This window comes from Lolium perenne, chromosome 4, assembly GCF_019359855.2.
Source record: "Lolium perenne isolate Kyuss_39 chromosome 4, Kyuss_2.0, whole genome shotgun sequence".
NCBI classification, from domain to species: Eukaryota; Viridiplantae; Streptophyta; class Magnoliopsida; order Poales; family Poaceae; genus Lolium; species Lolium perenne.
Window position 1 is genome coordinate 234829646 of NC_067247.2, and position 22622 is coordinate 234852267.

The 22622-nt window shown below is 42.5% G+C and overlaps 1 long non-coding RNA gene across 1 annotated transcript; it reads right to left on the reverse strand.

Annotated features, from left to right (window-relative positions):
- Nucleotides 1-11456: 11456 nt before the first annotated feature.
- On the reverse strand, nucleotides 11457-13001 carry LOC127330005 (uncharacterized). The gene is made up of 3 exons (XR_007869086.2): nucleotides 12916-13001; nucleotides 11716-11790; nucleotides 11457-11562 (listed from the first exon to the last, which is right to left on the reverse strand). It is a non-coding gene; the product is annotated as an uncharacterized lncRNA (long non-coding RNA).
- Between the last annotated feature and the right edge of the window lie 9621 nt (nucleotides 13002-22622).

Consider the following 22622-nt stretch of genomic DNA (forward strand, 5'->3'; position numbering starts at 1 on the left):
AAGCTTGGGGGGGAGTTGATACGTCCAAAACGTATCTACTTTCCCGACACTTTTGCTATTGTTTTGCCTCTAATTTGTGTATTTTGGATACAACTAACACGGAGTAACGCTGTTTTCAGCAGAATTGCTCTGGTGTCTCGTTTTTGTGCAGAAATCCAACTTTCAGGAAAATCCCCGGAATTTATGTCGAATGTCTTATTTTCCCAGAAGAATTACGGATCCAGAAGGGCAAGCCAGGTGGAGGCCCAAGGCCCCCACACACTAGGCCGGCGCGGCCCAGGAGGGGGGCGCGCCGCCCTAGCGTGTGGCCCCCTCGGCTACCCTCTGACGCCCTCCTTTGGACTACTTAAAGGTTTCGATCTAAAAACGTGAGACGAGAAGTTGAAGTCGCCAGAAACCTCCCAGTACGCCGCCACCATCGCGAAACTCCATCTCGGGACCAGAAACTCCGTTCTGGCACTCCGCCGGGACGGGGAATTGGAGGAGATCATCGCCATCATCACCACCGACGCCTCTCCATCGACCAGCAATGTTTCCCCCATCCATGTGTGAGTAATTCCCCCGATGTAGGTTGAAGGGGGTGGTAGGGATTGGATGAGATTGGTCATGTAATAGCATAAGATTGTTAGGGCATAGTGCCTAGTGTCCGTAATTGGTACTTTGATGATATTGTTGCAACTTGTTGTGCTTAATGCTTGTCACTAGGGCCCGAGTGCCATGATCTCAGATCTGAACATGTTATTGTTTCATCATGATATGCATTGTTTTATGATCTTACCTGCAAGTTGTATACACATGTCGCTGTCCGGAACCCGAGGCCCCGAAGTGACAGAAATCGGGACAACCGGAGGGGATGGCAGTGATGTGAGGATCACATGTGTTCATGGAGTGTTAATGCTTTGCTCCGGTACTCTATTAAAAGGAGTACCTTAATATCCAGTAGATTCCCTAGAGGCCCGGCTGCCACCGGCTGGTAGGACAAAAGATGTTGTGCAAGTTTCTCATTGCGAGCACGTACGACTATATACAGAACACATGCCTATGGATTGCTTTGTACTTGGACACCGTTTTATTATTATCTGCAAATGACGTGCTTTGATTGTTACATGAGTTTCTCTCATCCATGCAACGCCCGTCATCCATCCCTGTGCCTACAGTATTTTAATCCCGCTGTTTACTGTAATCACTACTGCTGTCTTTGTTTCACTGCTGCTGTTATTTCACTACTGCTACTGCTATAAAACTGTTACTACTGATAAACTCTTACGAGCAAGTCTGTTTCCAGGTGCAGCTGAATTGACAACTCCGCTGTTAAGGCTTTGAAGTATTCTTTGTCTCCCCTTGTGTCGAATCAATAAATTGGGTTTTACTTCCCGCGAAGACTGTTGCGATCCCCTATACTTGTGGGTCATCAATATGCGAGAGGAAAAAGGTATAACCGACTTCTTCGTCCCATTGCAAACCTTGTGATTAAAACGGTTGTTACGACGTAAGAATCACTAGACGACATTGGTTGTTAATCCTATGTTGAAATAAACCCAGTTGCAATGGAACCTTCACCAACTCATATCATGGTTCCATCGTCCACCACATGGTCATATTAATAATTGTAAAAATAATACTTTTCTTTTAAATGAGGTAATGTAGTTGGATTGTTTGGATTCACCGTAGTCCTCGATTTTTGAAAATTAGCATCATTGTCCAGTAGGGAAATGGTTAAAGATCCAAATGATGCATGCCTAGGGATTTCATTGATATTACCTGCCTTATGTGAGGTTTGAGTTTAAAATTCTAAATTTTGGTTTGATTTTAGAATTTGACATTATCAATAACTAAGGACTTATTTGTAATTTCAAAAGAATTGTTAATTACCATTTAAGGCTTTTCTTAGATTATTTTAAATAATTAAGGAAATATTTTAATATTTTCCTATTATTATTTATTAGGAAAAATGAAATTTTAGATTTTTTTTGAGGATTTCTTATTTTTGTTACTTAAGATATATGCTTTCATTTAATTCTTAAATTTTTTTATAAAATATTTATTGAGAAAATAATTTGCAAGATTAAAATGTAACATAAAAGGAATAAATATTTTTATAATTTTCCCTAAATTTATTGTGATCTTAGGGCGTTTTATTTGGGTTTCTCAATTTTTTAGTTAACTAAAATGTGAAAAGACAGAAATCCCCCTAGGCCCACTAGTCAGGTCAACCAAGTAGGCATAGGTCACACTGCCGAGCCCCTGTGCCGTCGTGCCGCCATGGTTGTGTCCCTCAGTTGCCCTAGGTAATTTCCCCTTCCTCCTCTTTCCTGCCTTGCTCTAGTTATTCTCCTGGTTACTAGATTGGTGTTGTATGGACTTGACGGTTGCAACCCCTAGCTGGTGGTATTCTAGGACACTGGTTTGTTGGAGATATACCCAAGAGGCAATAATAAACGTGTTTATTGTTATATCTTAGTGTTCATGATAAATGTTTACATCCCATGCTATAATTGTATTAACCAGAAACATTAATACTTGTGTATTTTGTAAACATAAAGGAGTCCCTAGTAAGCCTCTTGTTCAACTAGCTTGTTGATTAACATATGATCATGGTGAAAGAGCATCTCTCATATTATGTTTTGTGTGTTTGATGTCAATGTATGTGATACACTAATGTTTGTCTAAGTGGTACAGGGATTATATGGATACATTTATATGTGTGTTGGATGTGGTCAGTTCTGTCAAAAAGAAGCAGCAAAAAGATCATCAGGCCGGATAATCCGGGTCGGATATTTCCAAAATATCCGGCCCCCAGTTTTCGGCTTAGGACTCGAGGTTTTGTGGCTCAGTATGCTTCTGGATAGGGGCCGGACATTTGCCCGGATATTGTCCCGGTTTTGTCCCAAGGCCGGATTATCCGGGCCGGACATTTCCGAAATATCCGGCCCCCTCGAAAATGGCTAAGGACCTGAAGAAAAGCAAGTCTGGATAGGGGCCGGACATTTGCCCGGATATTGTCCCGGTTTTGTCCCAAGGCTGGATTATCCGGGCCGGACATTTCCGAAATATCCGGCCCCCTCGAAAATGGCTAAGGACCTAAAGAAAAGAAAGTCAGGATATTGGCCGGATATTTGGCCGGACATTCTCCCGGTTTTGTACCTGAGGCCGGATTATCCCGGGGGGGGGGGGGATTATCCGGCCCTTACTTAGGCCGGAATATCCGCCCCCCCCCCCCGGAAGCCCCAACGGCTGGATTTTGGGGAGGGGTATTTATACCCCTCTTCTTCTTCCTTCCTCCTTTGCTCAATCATTGCACAAGAAATCCGCCAAGCTTCACTTCCATTAGAGCCACCTCAAGAAACACAAGATTTGCAAGATCTCCTTCCTCCCCCAACCAAAGCTCTTGATCTTTGGAGATTCGAAGGAGAAGACACCGATCTACATCCTCACCGAAGCGTTTTTCATTTCCCCCTCATTTGTTTGAGGGATCTCATGCTAGTGTTCCTATTTGGTTCCCTAGTTGATTTGTGTTGATGTGTTGTTGTTGATTGTTGTATTGTTATAGATTTGGGAGCCTCCAATTCAGTTGTGGATGTGTGCCCCAAGAACCTTGTAAAGGCCCGGTTTCTGCCTCGAGGAAATCCCTTAGTGGAAGTGGGCTAGGCCTTCGTGGCGTTGCTCACCGCAGATCTGAGTGAAGCCTTCGTGGCTGTTGGTTTGGCTTTCGTAGCAACCACACTCCTCCAAACGTAGACGTACCTTCTTGCAAAGGAAGGGAACTACGGGAATCATCTCCGTGTCATCGCGTGCTCCACTCTCGGTTACCTCTATCCTATTCTATCTCTTATATTGCGTAGCTATATCTTGCTTAGTTGCTTATCTTGTCATATAGGTAAATTCACTTAGTTGCATATCTAGAGAATTTACCTTTGTGTCAAGCCTAAATAGAAAACGAACTAAAAATTGGTTAGCACCTATTCACCCCCCCCCCTCTAGGTGCGGCATACGATCCTTTCATTTGGTATCAGAGCCTCGGCTCTTATTTCGGGCTTAACCGCCTAAGAGTATGCCGGACGATGGACCTACGGAAGGGGAGGCTAAGATGGTCACCATGGATGATATCAATTTGTTGAGGTCATCCATGGATGCTCAAATGGAAAGCATGAGAAAGATGATTTCCGAGCTTTTGACTCCGCCCCGTCCCGTGGCTCCCACCAAAGAGGGTAATGCCACGGATGCGGTAGAAGTGGGTGATGCTTCGGTATTACCCTCCTCTACCACACCCGTGGATGGTGATAACATAAACACTATCAAATCTACCATTGCATCTCCTAGGGGAACTAGTGGAGATGAGAGCTACAATCGAGTACCTCCACCTTTTTAATCTCCCGATATACCGGTTCCCCATCCTCATATAAACATCCGGGGCGACCCACCTAAGTTTTCCGTTAATGATTACTATACTTGGCAATTTGAGTTTAGCTCTCATGTTCGCAGTGCCTCCAATGAACTTTGGAGAATCATCGTGGAAGGCTTCAAGCCTTACAACCCCGACAAGTTGACTAGAAGAGAAGCGGTTGATAGTCAATTCAACAACACCGCCTTGCACATGATTCAAACTAGTGTGGGGACAAAGGAGTTGTCTCGTGTTCGGCATTTCACCACCGCCAAAGAAGCTTGGGATGGTTTGGCCGCGAGTTGCATTGGAAGTGAGAGCACAAGAAGGAACAAGTATAATGCTCTTCGGAATAAAGCCGAAGGATTCATGAGGCTACCGGATGAAGATCATGAAGACATGTATGGAAGACTTCTCACCGTTGCCGGCTCCTTCCGGAATGTTGGTGCCACTCACATTGATGACTCTTGGATCAAGGAAAAGTACATTGATTGCATGATGCCGTTTGAGCCTATTGATGTCAAGACTCTTGTCGGTAGAGAATGCTATGCCTCTCTCACCTCTCAACAAGCCGTGCACGAGATGCAAGCTCTCAAGGTGCTTGAGCAAAACTCTCATGATTCTCGCAATCGTGCCCTTGGGATGACAAAAGGGTCCAACCTTGCCTTGGCGGTCAACTCCGTGGAAGAAGTGATTCCTCAAGAATCTTATAGGGCATCTTGGAGCATGTCCTATCCGAAAGACTTGGAACACCACTACCATGATCACATGGCGTTCCATGCAAACACCTTTTGGATTGATCCATCCAAGGCCAAGGAAGACAACATCAAGAGAAACAACTCAAGGGGTCCCTCAAGCTCGGGCCTAAGAACAAGATCTTGCTACAATTGCAATGACAAGCGCCATTTCATTGCCGAATGTCCCTATGAGAATAGGGAGACTCATGGTGGAAGGCTCATCCCCAAGGACAAGAGCAAAGACTCAAAGGGCGAGTATTCAAAGCCCCCCAACAAGAAATTATATAACAAGAACAAGAAGGGCAAAAGGCCCTCAAGGATTGTGCTAGTGACTAAAGAAGAATACTCTTCCGATGAGATTGAAAGTGCTAGTGATGATGAAGAGGAAAGCTCAAGAGAAGTGGCCGCCATTGTCACTACCAACATTCCCTCTTCCTCTCTCTTTGATTCACCCAATGAGAACCCTCAACACAAGAATGCACATTGCTTCATGGCAAGGTCCACCTTGGACACATCTATTGTGCTATCAACTCAAGAAGAGTATACCTCCGGAGATGAAGATGTTGATGATGAAGAAGATGCAAACTCAAATGGATTGATTGCTCTTGCCTCCCTCTCCACTAACTCGTCATCAACAAGTGAATCTCCCAATGAGGTCATTCATGTGGAGGAAGAAAGTTGCCTCATGGCTAAATCTTCCGAGGTATCATCTCCTACGCCCTCTACACCTAACACTTCTAATGATTTAGGGGTTGATCTAGCTAGTCTAAAAGTGAAACAAGAAATGCTAGAGTTTGATGATTTCATTCATAACCTACAAGGTAACACTAAGAAGCATGTTTCAAGTCTCATGGTTCGTATAGCTCAACTAAATGATACTCTTGAGAAAAAGTGCCAAATAGAAAGAGAAGACTCTCTAAAAATACATGCTCTTAAAAATGCTCTTGAGGAATGTCAAGAAACTATAGCATCTCTTGAAGAGAGGCTAGAAAATCTTGAAGAACCTCAAGATAAACTTAACAAGCTCACTAAAGCTAGAGATCTTGCTAGAGCTAAGACTAAAGTGCTTATAAAGGAAAAAGGCAAATTTGGTGTTGATCATGAGAAATTTGTGAAGGATCTAGATGAACTAGACAAGGCTCACAAAGCCTTGAAGAGTGAATACTCTCTCCTCTCTGAGTCTTATGAGCAACTTCAAATTAGGCTTGCTTCATATGACATACCTAGTACCTCTACTCCCTCATGTGATCATGCAAATATTATTGAGGAAAATGCTAGGTTGAAGGATGAACTTGCTAAGGCCTCCTCTCCCCAAAGTAAACTTTCCTTGGATGATCTTTTGAGTAAGCAAAGGTCAAACAATGGGAAGGAGGGACTTGGCTATAATGCCAAGGCTAAAAAGGCAAATAAGAAAAAGGCCATGCCCGCACATGAGAAAGTCACCACTAATGGTGAAACCCCAAAGGGCAAAACCATTAATGATGATGGTGCGGGAATTGATAACCCTCACTATGTTCTTTTCAAAGATTATTATGGTGTTGCGGAGAGGAAGAACCAGACTCTTATGGATATGGCAAGGTCTATGATGGCGGAGTATAAATCCCGCTATAACTTTTGGGCCGAAGCCATCTCCACCGCTTGTCACTCCTCTAACCGGCTCTATCTCCGCAAGGGCTTGAACAAGACTCCATATGAAATACTCACCGAGAACAAGTGAATGGATCGTAGCGAACAAGAGGGGGGTGAATGGCGCTACGGCAAGTTTTAACCTTTTTCAATTTTAGTGCAACGGAAGGTAAAGGTGACAACTTTTGCAATAGCGGTGTTCCTACGATGATGCTAGAGCATGTGCAAAAAGTAAAGGAATCAACAAGGTAGTAAGAGTAAGGAGCGAGACAACCGGAGGGCACGGAGGCGAGGCGAGGTTTGTTTACCGCAGTTCCTTCCACAACAGGAAGTACATCTGCGTTGAGGAGGTGCTAGTCTCACACAAGAGACTAGACGGCCACACCACGAAGGAAGGCCTCATCCTCTTCCTCGAGAGAGCTCCACGGAGGTGCTCTCCCTCTTCCACTAAGGCACCGGTCGAGGCGGTGATTCCTTCACAAGGTTGGGGCGAGCTCCACACACAAGGATGCTCCCAACACCCTATGGAGCTAGTACATCACCAAGCTAGACTCCATAGCTGCACATCTCCAATGCTCCACCATAGGAACCCATCTCCAATGCTCCACCAAAGGAACCCTTCCAATACTCCACCAAGAAGCTCTTCCAGTGCTCCACCAAGAAGCTCTTCCAGTGCTCCACCAAGAAGCTCTTCCACCAAGGAACCCTAACAACAAGATCCACTAAGGACTACCACGAATTGGTGAACTTTCTCTCGATAGAATGATAGATCGGGGTCTCCTCCACAACCTCACAAAGTATGAGCAAGATTGGTTGGGTGGATGAGGAGATCCCCTCAATTTTGAGCTCAGCAACAATGGAGGAGAGAGAGAGAGAAGAGCTGAGGCTGGCTGGAGAAGAAGGGTCCTTTATATAGGTCCCTCCAAATCCAACCGTTGCTCACTGTTTTTGCCTAAGCGGTACTACCGCTTCTGGAAGCGGTACTACCGCTCTGAGTTCGAATCCCCACTGAACTTGTCCACGTGGACACATTGCGGTACTACCGCTCGCGGTACCGCAATAGGGTCCAGACCTTACTGGATCCCAAGCGGTACCCGAGCGGTACCAGAGCGGCACTACCGTAACGCGTTATGGTACTTAGCGCGGTACCGTGGGCGGTACTACCGCTTCAGAGCGGTACTACCGCTCATGGTACCGTGAAGGTACCGCAACGTGTTCTGTGGGACACTGCTGCGTGCAAACCTCAGAGCGGTATCACAGGCGGTACCAGTAGGGATAGCGGTACTACCGCCTCTGGTACCGGTAGTACCGCTATGGCTAAAACAGCTTTTCCTCTCTTCCTCTCCTACCATGTTACCTCACGACACACACACAAAACCAGAAACCCTAAGAGCTACGCTTCGGTCTTCTGATCATAATGTGCTCAGCGAGGGTACCATGCATCTTGCAAACCTATCAATGACAAACTTTGTGCACGGTTAGAATTGTTCAAGTGTTGTTATCAAACACACAAAACACGGGATATGGATCTTGCTCTTACAATCTCCCCCTTTTTGGTGTTTCATGACAACACACGAATTTGCAATAATTCATAGGATATTATGATAAGGTATTTTGGTTTGCAAGTATAGGTGAAGCTCCCCCTAGATGTGTGCATATTTAAAATATGCATTTGTATACAAATGCACACATCCTAGAGAGAACTCCCCCTAAATTTCACAAACCAAGCACAAGTGCTAAGATGATCATATGACAAGATTATGTAGCACAAGTACACTATAGAGGCAGGAATATTTGTATATAGGAGAGTTTGGGTGAGCCTTTTCATACCTTTGCCTTGAGAAAACCCAAACTCACCATAATAATAAGTTCCTCCATAGGAATGATATGTCCAATCAAAGAATAAATAATGGAGACCATTGACCATTAAGCTACGCACGATTAAGTCTTAATACAAACGGGGGGTCGGGAGACCCACGAATAGAGTAGCAAACACACATACGAATAAAGTTCCGAATAACTAGGGGAAAAGTTTGATGCCAAGGCCGAAAGAACCAAAATGAAGCCACCAAGCCCTTGGCATCCCCTTGCAAATTCCCGCCCTAATAGATCAACTTCTCCCCCTTTGGCATCGAGACACCAAAAAGGGAGAAGGAGCATACTAGCGTCCCAAGGGAATCACTCGTCGTCGTCATCCTCCTCGTCATCATCATCCTCGTTGTCATCACCTTCATCCTCGACGTCCTCCTCCTCTTCATCCTCATACTCTTCATCTTGGGCAAGTCCTTTGCCATGAGGTGGCTCGGGGATGGATTCCTCGGAGCTAGACCAAACGAGCTTTGACTTCCACTCACCGGGAGGAGTGATGTTGTCCGCGGAGCCCTCGGAGACCGGGAGTTGCATATGCCTCATCATCGCCTTTTGGCGTTGGCGGATCTTCTTGTTGTCGTGATGAGCTTGGTACATCCTATCTTCGAGGTCCCTCTTGAAGCAAAAGGACTTCTTGAGGCGAGCGGTGAGCTTGGCGAAGAGGCCCTTTTGCTTGATGGAGTTGGGCACATAGTCGGAGTCGTCGCTGTCAGCTTCGTCTTCGTCCTTGTCCTTGGGAGCTCCTTTGCCAAACCTTGGAAGGTCATGGTCCTTGACAAGAGGACTCTTCTCCTTGTGAATGGTGACGTTGGGGCGGCATTGCTCCAGAAGATCTCTGCGGCCTTCTTGATCCCACTTGAGACAAATGAGCCTCATGAGATAGGGAGCGTATTGAGGAAGCTTGCGGAGGAAGGCACAATCATGCATCTCATGCCAAATGTAGTCCATGATGTCCAGTTGCTTGCCGCGGCCCCTCAACTCATGTGTGCGCACAAGGAGATTCACAAGGAATCCATGCACCTCATAGTGGTTGGTATGCTTGGGGTTGATGGTGATGCGGTAGATGCATTTCATGATATCATAGACAGGTAGGAGGCCTGTGGGACCCGGACTAACTGTCCGAAATACCCTGTTATGTATACAGTCCACGATCCCATGATCAGTGCACCGTGAACACATAACCGAACTGATATCAAATTACACCATCCATTACAAAGCGGAATAAGAAAATTACAATAAGGTCTCATGACCATTACTTACATAATAGCCTCGAGGGGCCTAACTAAACATCAGAGTAGCATCTTCACTTCAATAGCGCGGAGCCCAAGTCATCTGCCATAAACCCTACAGGCAACTGACTGGGAAGACGTTCCTAGCTCGCATAGACGTCGTCCAAGTCCTTCTTCATTTGTCGAATTCCTTCAAGTCTGGCCAAGTAAATAGCCAGCGACAAAGCCGTGAGTACATTTGAATTGTACTCGCAAACCATCAAGAAGGTGATAACAATTCTAACTAAAGAAGACAAGAGAGGAAGAATAGTTTCTCTTGTTGATATAGCATGTAGAAGAGAAGAGATGTTTTTGGTGGAGATAGCGTCCCAACTTCTCGATTGAAGGGGACACTTCAAGAATTTATCTAAGACATCTCTATATCTCTATTTAAGAAGATACTTCAAAAGAGTTCTACAACATAAAACACTAGGAAGGGTACGCCCATTTTTGTTTTTTTCTTTTCCGACCAACCTCACATAGTCACCACCAGTACCACTATGGTACTCCAAAAACACCTTCCTTTGCTTTGTAAAACTTTGTCAAAACAAAACTCAACACAGCTAAGTAACGGCCATCCCAACTGTCCATGACCGCGGACTCGGCTATTCGAATAGATTTAACTCTGCAGAGTTTGCGCACTTTCCCCACAAGAACTGATAAATCCGCCGGGATCATCCCCGGACCGTCATACGAAAGTATGCGGGACTCGGATAACCAGTCATAGTCTTTTGCCCGTCTCCATTGGCACAAGTCCTTCCCTGCGGGCTTACCCCTTCCCGGCACCCCGGCAGCATACCTCCCTTTGAGCGTATCTCCGGCGCCACGACAGAAGACCCTCAGTAATCGTCCGGCTGCAAGTTAATGCAGTGTATTGCCTCCTTCAGAGCGCAACCCGGTGTCAGAGGTCATCGTGACCCTCCTAGAGAGTGGTGAAGGTATCTCACGTCAATTTCAACAAACTACGGACTAAGCCCGTGCCCACTTTGGATAGTGTGGTTGCGCTAGTTGGTTGTTCCGGGTGAATACATAGAATCTGTGTCATTTTTCCAAAAACCCAAGTTATAACCACCTTAGCCTTTCCACCACAACCACATTTGCCACTTCCATTTAAAACAACTCATTCTTAAAATCCTCACTTGGGTAATGTCATTTTACCCAAGGTTTTATCCAAAAACTTTTACAACAAGGCAAAACCTTGAGGGTTTCCCAACCTATAGTTTTATGTGAGAAGCTAAGATAGCATAATGGAAGCCATTATACTATCAAGGGGGTGTCAAGTGGCCCACATACTCGAATTGAGCATGTACGGAAAAATAATCATGAGATTAACAAATTCAAGATAACAAACCCTTCTTCACTAAGAGGGTGGTGTCAAAGGTGGAAAATTTGGGGACTCACATGCTTGGGGTGAGTATGTAAGTGTCAAGGTGAATCTTTCACACTTGAAGACAAGTATGCAAGAGAGGAGAACTAAATAAACCCAAGGTACACGCGAGAACAAGATGCTAAAAGAATAAGAGATCACAACAAGGAGATAATAACAGGGGATCAAAGAAAATGGCTTGCCTTGGCTTATTTGTCCCTGGACTTCTTCAACTTCATCAGATAAGAATTCCAACAATTATTAAAAAAAATCCTCGTCCGAACCACTTTTTTTTCTTCTCCGAATTGTTCGCAACTATCACCGGAAAAATATAAAAGGAACACAATCAATCACATTGCATCAACAAGACAACATTCGACAATCAACAACTAACCATGCAGCCAAGGTATAACATACTAAGGTCTTATAGATACCACAAACAACTTAAAGAGAACCCATTTTATTTACCTAGTAAAGGTATGAGAATATCACAACTTAGCAATTGCCTCTCTCGGTATCACCATGGCACAAGCTAAGTACCCCCTGGTAGATAACATCATAAAGAGGACAAGAGCATTAGTTTGACATCAAATACATTCACAAAACATTTTCAAACATTTTTGGAAAAGTGGAAAACAGTTTTCCTAGTTTAATTTGCTCACTTAACACCATACAAAAATAGGAAGCAAACCATATACCACATCATTTGAAAACTTAAGCAAAACAAAAGAGCTAATGTTAGGTTGCAGAGGTTTTGTTTTGCAAGCATAAAACAAGGGTTGCCCATCTCTACTAAAAAGAGTTGGTCAAGGGTTTTAAATAAACCGAAAAGTTTTACTTCAACAATGCATGTCACACATAAACATTACTAACAGCAACAAATATGTATGAACAGAGACTAATAATATTTTTCCTAGATAGCCAGTACTAATACAAGACTAACCCAATTGGAATCACCCAAAAATATTAAACCTACAATTTTAGGAATTTCTTTCAATCTGACTGTACAGAAAACAAGATCTGTAAGCCATAAATCGTAGAAAAATCCTAAAAATATGAGACCACTGGCATTTGAAAGATATTTAAACAGAGATTCACACACAATTGGATTTGGGTTCAAATAGTTTTTGAAACTCCCTCAAATGGATTTACAAGTTTGCTGCATGTTTTCACCATTTGCTTTAACTATGGAGTTGCAGAATAGAAAAAGGTTTGAAACTTGTTTGATATGATTAAGAAAACATTCAGTAATCCTACAGAATTGGAATCACTCAATTAGGTTCGAAAATGGATATTTGATAAATTAAAAGCTAACAGCCGTGTCTGCAGAACACACAGAACAAGTTTAATTCACCAAAAATCGTACATAAATCATAAAAATATGAGGTCAGCTGCATCTGAAAGGTATTGAATAGGTGTTTCTTACCCAATTGGTTTCATTCAAAAATTCATTTCCAAGCTCCTGGTTTAATTCGACAAATTCAGATCTCACCAGATCTTGATCTGTGAACCATTTCAATTTCAGGAGGTCAATTGAAGTGAAACCAACGCCAAAATGAAGGTACTGGAGAGAGCTTTTACCCGCAGTTGAGTTTGCTCAAAAAGGTTTTGTAAAACGGAATAAATCTAACAAACAGTGATTCTGCATGTTTTCATAACTTTATTTACCGTGCAAAATCCGTAACGAATTTGAGGATGAGACCAACGCCAAGTTGTAGATCTTTTCAATAACTATCTGTGGAACTTTGAATTACTCAATTTGGATCTGCACACAAGATTTGGTGGATTTTACAAGTTCGTACCAGAATCTGAAACAGCAAGATACAGAAATTACTGCAAGGTTTTGGACGAACTTTGCTCAAGAACTTCAGATCTGAGGATAGCTCAACCTTCTCCATGCTTGGACCAACATGCACCTGCATCAAGATCCAATCTTAGCAATGGAGGAAGAAAAAGAGGAGAGGAAACCAGCTAGGGTTGGGGGGGGGGGGGGGGGGGATAATAGATTTAGAGGAATGCTCTCATGGGGAGGAGGAGCTTGAGGGAGGGGGAGAGCTTCATCTTGGAGGCTTCCCATGGCCATGGCCGGCCATGGAGCTTAGGAGGAGCAGCATTTTCGTGGGGGAGAGGTAGGAGAGAGTTATGAGGGTGTAGATATTGTGGAGGAGTGAGTGGGGAGTGAAAAATGAAGCCAAAGGTGGAGGTGGTGGCCGGCCAAGGAGTTTTTATAGAGGGAGAGTGAGTTGGCTGCCTCCTTTGTGATTGGCTAAGGTGGGTGGCTGCCCATTTATTGATTGGGTTAGTTGGGAGGCAAGACTTGTAAGAGAAGAAAATGGAGATGAATAAATTTCAGCTCATGCATGCCAAGAGCTTGGCATGGCCGGCTACTTCTTGATATTACAAGAGGACAAGCAAAGTGCAATGCCATTTCATGCATGTCGGCCAAGTTGACCGTTGGGGATGATTAGCCAAAAGTGGCTTGGTGATGTATTCAAATATGGGAGAGAGGTGATAATAAACATTGGTGCCTATGTTGAAGAATAAAATAATTTGATCAAATTGTCAATTTGGCCAAGAGATGATGGTGGTTTAGACAATGGCAGAGTAAGGCTAAGAGAGATGGTGAGTGAAGTATTCATATACTCACAAGGATGAATATATTGACACAAATCATCAATTCATGAGGTCAAGGTGATGATGGAAAGAATAAAGGATTGAGATGAGTATGATGAAATATAAGTTGCTCTTCAAATAAGAGGTCAATTGGGAGTGATTTGAAAGTATCAAATGATCATCCATTTGATCAAAAATTGGAGGATGGAGGGGATACAATGTGGTGGATCAGAGATGTGCATAAGATGTGCAAGAGTTGCCATTTGAAAAAGAGTTTAATTGAAAGGTATGGGACACACCTCAATTGTCTAGAGACAATTGGGAATGAACACAAGTGAAAAGGAATTTGAAAATGTTGAGAGGAACTAGTTGGAACATAGGAGTTCAAAATATTCTACTTACCTTCTCAAGGAAAGTAGAGTTTTTCTCAAATGTAAACTAAGCAAGAGGGAAAACAAGAAATGGTATAGGTACCATAAACAAGCCTTTTGTTAAAAAAGAAGGCAAGATAGAAAATAATGTTTTTAGAAATCAGTACTAGGTAGAAATGGGATGAGAAAACAAAACCCATTTCAGTTCCTTGTTTTCCTTGAAGAAATATCTTGAAAAGCTTTAGTAAAACTAGAAGTAGTTTTGTGATCAAAACTAGAGAAGGAAAATCAATGGGATTTTTGAGAGAGAAAACTAATTTAGGGAGAAGTGTTCTCAAGGGTAGATGATGGCTACAAAATGTACCACCATTCCCACTCTTGGTTTTGTGAAGATTAAACTTGAAATAAAACAAGAGGTAAAATTGAAGGAAGTGATCTAGTGTTGAATCATTGAATAGGGTACAAGATCAAGTTGAATATATGAGCTTCAAGGATTGACTGAGACATGCAAGACGTGGAGGTTGAAGAGGGTGTTGCATAGATGGGATCCATGCACTGAGATCACCAATAACAGTGGTGGTGGCTTAGATATCAACTGCCAAAGTCTGGAACTAATAAGCCTACCAAAACAGATTGTTGACTTGGCTTCAGAATCAACCATGATGAGTGGGTATAAGAGAAGGATGTGATGAGGGGTAGATGATCCCAAGTTTTGAATTAAGGATGATTGAGCTATCTTGTACCACAAAGAGGAAAATCAAGGTGGCACACTCAGGTTGTCATCAGGAGAGAGGTTTGATGTAGTAAAAAGGAAAACATTTTTTTCCTAAGCCACACATGTGTTTTACTTGGTGAGTTGCTTGTTTAACCACCAGGGGTGTTGTTCTATGAGGTAGCTCAAGACAATACTCACAAGCAAATCAAGATAATTCATCTACCAACAGATCAAGGCAATTCATCATAACAAACAGATCAATGCAATTCATCTAATTAGTCTTTAGAAAAAGTTTTTGTTCCCCCTAATTTTTGCAATAAGGACAATTAAACAAGTTTGCAAAAGTGGGGCGTTACAAGGCCCTTGGTGCTTCCACACAACATCCTCCCTCGAATGTAGAGGTCGACCATCTTCTCCTTGGCCATGGGCTTGGCTTGGAGATGAATGCGGAAGGTGTTGGAGTTGTCTTTGGGGAGCTCATAACCAAGGCATCGAGCAAAGTCTTGCCATGAGGCCTCCATCACATGCTCCTTCGTCATCCGCTTCAAGGAGCGATAGCCTCCTTCATCCTCAAGAAAGACCACGGTGGCATAGAATTGGCAAATCACCTCTCGGGAGAAATCATGAGAGAAGGTCATTATAGGAATAAGACCTTGTTCTTCACAAATCTCCAGTGCTTCTCCAAAGTAGTCGAGGTCGGAGTGGAGCTTGTCCATGCTTATGGAGTATTGGGGGCAACACTTGAACTCTTTGGCCCCATAGACCTCAGTGTAGATCTTCTCTTGACTGATGTGATGAAAATAGGTATTGGGGCATTGGCGAGCATTTCTTGGGAGCAAATAAGGATTGGCTCCCGCACCTCCAAGAATTGGCCTTTCTTTACATCAAGCATTGATTTTTGAGGTCCCCTTGCCCCTGCTGCTGCATCTCTCTGTCTCTTGGTGGTCCTTGTTGGCATGATCTCCTCTTGCTCATCATCGCGATGACGACGAGAGGATGGCTTGACCTTGCCACCACGGGTCTTTGGTGCACCTGTGAACAGCAGAGGTTTGGGAGGGAATAGGGGATGAGTGCACAAGCCAAGAAATTAAAGATCAAATTGGACACTAACAAGCAACATTGGTGACTCTAAACAGAGCGGTAGTACCGCAATTTCAACCGGTAGTGCCGCTTTGACCGGTAGTACCGCCCAAGAATGAGCGGTACTACCGCTTAAGCTCGCACAGCCAAATCGAGATTGGGTCGTATGGTAGAATCGATCTAGAGTCACACATTGTTGCTAGCTAGTATCCCTGCACATGAATAGCTTCCAAGAGTGCTTCTCCACCACAAAACTCCAACAAACCCTAGCATATGCATCTAGGGAGTTCAATGATACGTCTCCAACGTATCTATAATTTCTGATGTTCCATGCTTGTTTTATGACAATACCGACATGTTTTGTTCACACTTTATGTCATATTTATGCATTTTCTGGAACTAACCTATTGACGAGATGCCGAAAGGCCAGTTGCTGTTTTCTGCTGTTTTTGGTTCCAGAAAGGCTGTTCGGGCAATATTCTCGGAATTGGACGAAATCAACGCCAAACCTCCTATTTTTCCCGGAAGGCTCCAGAACACCGAAGAAGAGTCGGAGAGGGGGCACAGGCCCACCAAACCCTAGGCTGGCGCGGCCAAGGGGGGCCCCGCGCCCCCCTATAGTGTGGCCACCCTGTCAGCCCTCCTGCGCCGCCTCTTCACCTATAAAACTCCTTTCGACCTAAAAACGCGGCACCAATTGACGAAACTCCAGAAAGACTCCAGGGGCGCCGCCACCGTCGCGAAACTCCAATTCGGGGGACAGAACTCTCTATTCCGGCACCCTGCCGGGACGGGGAATTGCCCCCGGAGTCATCTCCACCGCCGTCTTCACCGCCATCTTCACCGCCATCGCTGCCTCCATGATGAGGAGGGAGTAATCCACCCCCGAGGCTGAGGGCTCCGCTGTAGCTATGTGGTTCATCTCTCTCCCATGTACCTCAATACAATAATCTCATGAGCTGCTTTACATGATTGAGATTCATATGAGTTTTGTATCACTATTCATCTATGTGCTACTCTAGTGATGTTATTAAAGTAGTTTTATTCCTCCTGCACGGTGTAATGATGACAGTGTGTGCATCCGTGTTAGTACTTGGCGTATGCTATGATTATGATCTCTTGTAGATTATGAAGTTAACTATTGCTATGATGGTATTGATGTGATCTATTCCTCCTACATAGTGTGAAGGTGACAGTGTGCATGCTATGTTAGTACTTGGTTTAGTCGTGTTGATCTTTCATGCACTCTAAGGTTATTTAAATATGAACATTGAATTGTGGAGCTTGTTAACTCCGGCATTGAGGGTTCGTGTAATCCTACACAATGGTGTTCATCATCCAACAAAAGAGTGTAGAGTATGCATTCATCTATTCTGTTATGTGATCAATGTTGAGAGTGTCCACTAGTGAAAGTATGATCCCTAGGCCTTGTTCCTAAATACTGCTATCGCTGCTTGTTTACTGTTTCACTGCGTCACTACTGCTGCGTTACTACTGCTTGTTTACTGTCCTGGGCAAAGCACTTTTCTGGTGCCGTTGCTACTACTTATTCATACCACCTGAATTTCACTATCTCTTCGCCGAACTAGTGCACCTATTAGGTGTGTTGGGGACACAAGAGACTTCTTGCTTTGTGGTTGCAGGGTTGCATGAGAGGGATATCTTTGACCTCTTCCTCCCTGAGTTCGATAAACCTTGGGTGATCCACTTAAGGGAAACTTGCTGCTGTTCTACAAACCTCTGCTCTTGGAGGCCCAACACTGTCTACAGGAAAAGGAGGGGGCGTAGACATCAAGCTATTTTCTGGCGCCGTTGCCGGGGAGGAAAGGTAAAAGGTACTCACACTCCGGATCTCGGCTACTAAGCTATTTTCCGGCGCCGTTGTAAGTACTCGAAGCTATTTCCTTTAGATCCTGCAATTGCAACTTTTTGTTTCTTGTTTACACTAGTTAGGCATAATGGAATACAACTATGAGCTTTTTGATTTATTTCCTAAGCTAGGACATGAATTGTGTGATGCGAAAATTAAAGAACCTATGGAACCTCATTTGCATGCTAGTAGCAATATTATTGGTATGAACGCAATCACTGCTAATACTATGAATAAGTCTAAGCTTGGGGAAGCTAGTTTCTGTGATCTTTTTGGCTTCCCAACTTTAGGGGAGAAAATTTGTTCTGATAATGCTTTATCTCCCATATGTGATAACTCTAATAATGCTTGTGATACTTTAAACCCACCAACTGCAAGTACTTCTTTCAAGATACCCATGAAAATTATTGAACGTGTTATGGATAACCGCTATAAAGGGGATGGAACTGTCCATCCTGGAGATCATTTACAGTTTTTGCATGAATTATGCGGGTTATTCAAGTGTGCAGGTATCTCTGTGGAAGAAGTGAAGAAGAAGCTATTCTCTTTCTCGCTGACTGGTAAAGCGGCGCATTGGTATAAATTGTTGGAGAATAGTTATTCTCTTGGTTGGGAGGAAATTGCATCTCTCTTTTATTCTAAATTTTATCCTCCTCATGAAGTGCATATTGATAGGAATTATATTTATAACTTTTATCCTCGTGATGGAGAGAGTATTTCTCAAGCGTGGGGGAGATTGAAGTCACTAATGCTCAAATGTCCCATTCATGAGCTCCCCCCTAATGTTATTGTTAACAATTTTTATGCGAGACTTTCAGGACAACAGAAGGACTATCAGGATGCCTGTTCGGAAGGATCTTTCACAAGCAAGGAGGTTGAAGCTAGGTGGGATCTTCTTGATCGGATTGAGGAGAACGCTGAAGGATGGGAGAACGACAAAGGTAAAGAGTCAGGTATAAATTATGATTATGAATGCATTGAAGCCTTTATGGATACCGATAGATTTCGAAATATGAGTGCTACTTATGGTCTTGACTCTCAAGTTGCTGCAAATCTTTATAAATCCTTTGCTTCTCATTTTGAATTGCCTAAGAAGAATTTTGATAAGTATCATGAACCTTTTAAAGAGGCTTGCATGAAGAATGAAATTGTTGTTAATTATTGCAATAAGCATGCTCAAACTCCTAAGAATGCTATTTCCTAAAAGCATGTTAATTTTTGTGGAATGCATAGACCTTGTGGAATTAATCAAGCCAAAGATGAATATTGTATCCATCATGCTAATGAAAAAACTAGAAAGTGGTTTAGGGCTTTAGATGATCTTGGTAAAAAAGTTTGTGCCCTCTATCCTTTTATTTGTGAAGTTTGCCATGAAGTGGGTCATTTTAATTTTCAATGCTCCTCCAATGATAATTTGAACCCAATGAGTGCTGCAAATTTGTATTGTGATGATGAAATTACTCCTAATCAGCATGATGAACTTACTTTATTTTTGGGGTGTGAAGAACTATCGAGAAAAATCTCTTTGTTACATATGAGTGATCTTGATATTGATGATGTCCTGCATGGGTGTTTTTCTTATTGCATTGATAATAGCCATACAAATACTTGCATACAAAATATTTTAGAAGATGACACCTTGCCAAAATATGATAGGACCGCTGTGTGTTTTCAACTAATTAATGAAAAGGAGGGATCCTCCCAAGTTTCTTCTATTGTTTCTGAAAGTAAATCAGGTTATGCGGACAAGCCACCCTTCAAGCCTCTTCCTCCTAAAGAAGAGAATGAGGAGAAGGAAGAGAAGAAGAAGAAGAAAAAGGGAACGAAGAAGAAGAAGAAGGAGAATAAAAAGAAAGAGGTAACGGCGTATCCCCGCGTGAATGAGATAACGCTAGGTAACCGTAAGTATGTTGCTCCTAATGATTATTGTGATAATGAATCTGAATACGATGATCTTCCTATGCCCTTTACATACATTAGCAATCATGATTTGAATGAGCACACTACTTTTGATATTGCAAATCTCTGGGAAACTAATTCTGAAAATGATAATGACAATGATTGCCATAATGTCAGTGCTATCCATGATTCCTCCCATAATGATACAGAAAGCTCTAAGCTTGGGGAAGAGGTGTTTGAAAATCCTTTAGCTACTGGTCATTATGTTCTTGATACATCTCCTTCTAATAACAATAATAGTGTGGACACAGATAAACCGACTGTGAAAGATAACTATTCTATTTCCTATGATGACACTGTTCCTCCGATCTCTGATGATTATTATAAAGAATGCTATGATATAGGTTCTAACTATCCTTATGAAACTTGTCATAGTCATGATTGGATTACCAAAAACAATTCCCTTAATATGCAACTTGTTTACCATGTTCAAATTCTTGATAATAATCTTGCTCCAATTACTATTAATGAGAATAACTCTTCTTATGCCAAATTTAATGATACTTCTATGCATATGAACCATGATAAGAATGTTTTAAGTGATGGGTATATTGTGGATTTCATCAATGATGCTACTGAAAGTTATTATGAGAGAGGGAAATATGGTCGTATGCATCTTAATAATATTAAGTTTCCCCTCTTTATGTTGAGAATCTTGAAGTTACTCGTGTTTTATCCTCTTATGCTTGTCACTTTGTTCTTCATGAATTCATTTGTGTACAAGATTCCTCTTCATAGGAAGCATGTTAGACTTAAATGTGTTTTGGATTTGCTTCTTGATGCTCTCTTTTTGCTCCAAATACTATTTCCTGTGAGTGCAACATTAAAACTGCTGAGCCCATCTTAATGGCTATAAAGAAAGAACTTCTTGGGAGATAACCCATGTGTTATTTTGCTACAGTACTTTGTTTTTATTTTGTGTCTTGGAAGTTGTTTACTACTGTAGCAACCTCTCCTTATCTTAGTTTAGTGTTTTGTTGTGCCAAGTAAAGTCGTTGATAGTAAAGTTCATACTAGATTTGGATTACTGCGCAGAAACAGATTTCTTTGCTGTCATGAATCTGGGCAAAATTCTCTGTAGGTAACTCAGAAAATTATGCCAATTTACGTGAGTGATCCTCAGATATGTACGCAACTTTCATTCAATTTGAGCATTTTCATTTGAGCAAGTCTGTTGCCCCTTTAAAATTCTTCTTTATGGACTGTTCTGTTTTGACAGATTCTGCCTTTTATTTTGCATTGCTTCTTTTGCTATGTGGGATGAATTTCTTTGTTCCATTGACTTCCAGTAGCTTTGAGCAATGTCCAGAAGTGTTAAGAATGATTGTGTCACCTCTGAACATGTGAGTTTTTGATTATGCACTAACCCTCTAATGAGTTTGTTTCGAGTTTGGTGTGGAGGAAGTTTTCAAGGGTCAAGAGAGGAGGATGATATACTATGATCAAGGAGAGTGAAAAGTCTAAGCTTGGGGATGCCCCGGTGGTTCATCCCTGCATATTTCAAGAAGACTCAAGCATCTAAGCTTGGGGATGCCCAAGGCATCCCCTTCTTCATCGATAAATTATCAGGTTCCTTCTCTTGAAACTATATTTTTATTCGGCCACATCATATGTGCCTTACTTGGAGCGTCTGTATGTTTCTTGTTTTTGTTTTTGTTTGAATAAATGCTTGTGTGGGAGAGAGACACGCTCCGCTGTTGCATATGGACAAGTATGTCCTTAGGCTTTACTCATAATGTTCATGGCGAAGGTTGAAACTGCTTCGTTAATTGTTATATGGTTGGAAACGGAAAATGCTACATGTAGTAATTGGTATGATGTCTTGGATAATGTGATACTTGGCAATTGTTGTGCTCATGTTTAAGCTCTTGCATCATATACTTTGCACCCATTAGTGAAGAAATACATAGAGCTTGTTAAAATTTGGTTTGCATGAGTGGTTTCTCTAGAGTCTAGATATTTTCTAGTGAGATGTTTGAACAACAAGGAAGACGATGTATAGTCTTATAATGCTTGTAATATGTCTTTTATGTAAGTTTTGATGTACTAGTTCGTGCTTGTGTTTGCTTCAAACAACCTTGCTAGCCTAAAACCTTGTATCGAGAGGGAATACTTCTCATGCATCCAAATCCTTGAGCCAAACAACACTATGCCATTTGTGTCCACCATACCTACCTACTACATGGTATTTCCTGCCATTCCAAAGTAAATTGCTTGAGTGCTACCTTTAAACAATTCAAAATTTATCACCTCTGATTTGTGTCAATGTTCTATAGCTCATGAGGAAGTATGTGGTGTTTATCTTTCAATCTTGTTGGGCAACTTTCACCAATGGACTAGTGGCTTCATCCGCTTATCCAATAATTTGCAAAAAGAGCCGGCAATGGGATTCCCAGTCCCAAATTAATTAACTTAAATAGACACTCCTCCATGGTATGTGATTGTTGGATGGCACCCGAAGGATTCGGTTAGCCATGGCTTGTGTAAGCAAAGGTTGGGAGGAGTGTCATCATAATAAAACTAAAATAAAAAGGCACTCCTTCATGGTATGAGATTGTTGGCAGGCACCCGAGGATTCGGTTAGCCATGGTTTGTGAAAGAAAGGTTGGAAGGAGTGCCACCCAAAAATAAAATAAAATGGGAGCCGCTCTTTGAAGGTTTGTCTGGCAAGGGGGTTAGAGTACCTGCTACCATTCGTTGACAACAACATACACCTCTCAAAACTTTATTTTTATGCTCTCTTTATGTTTTCAAAACCAAAGCTCTA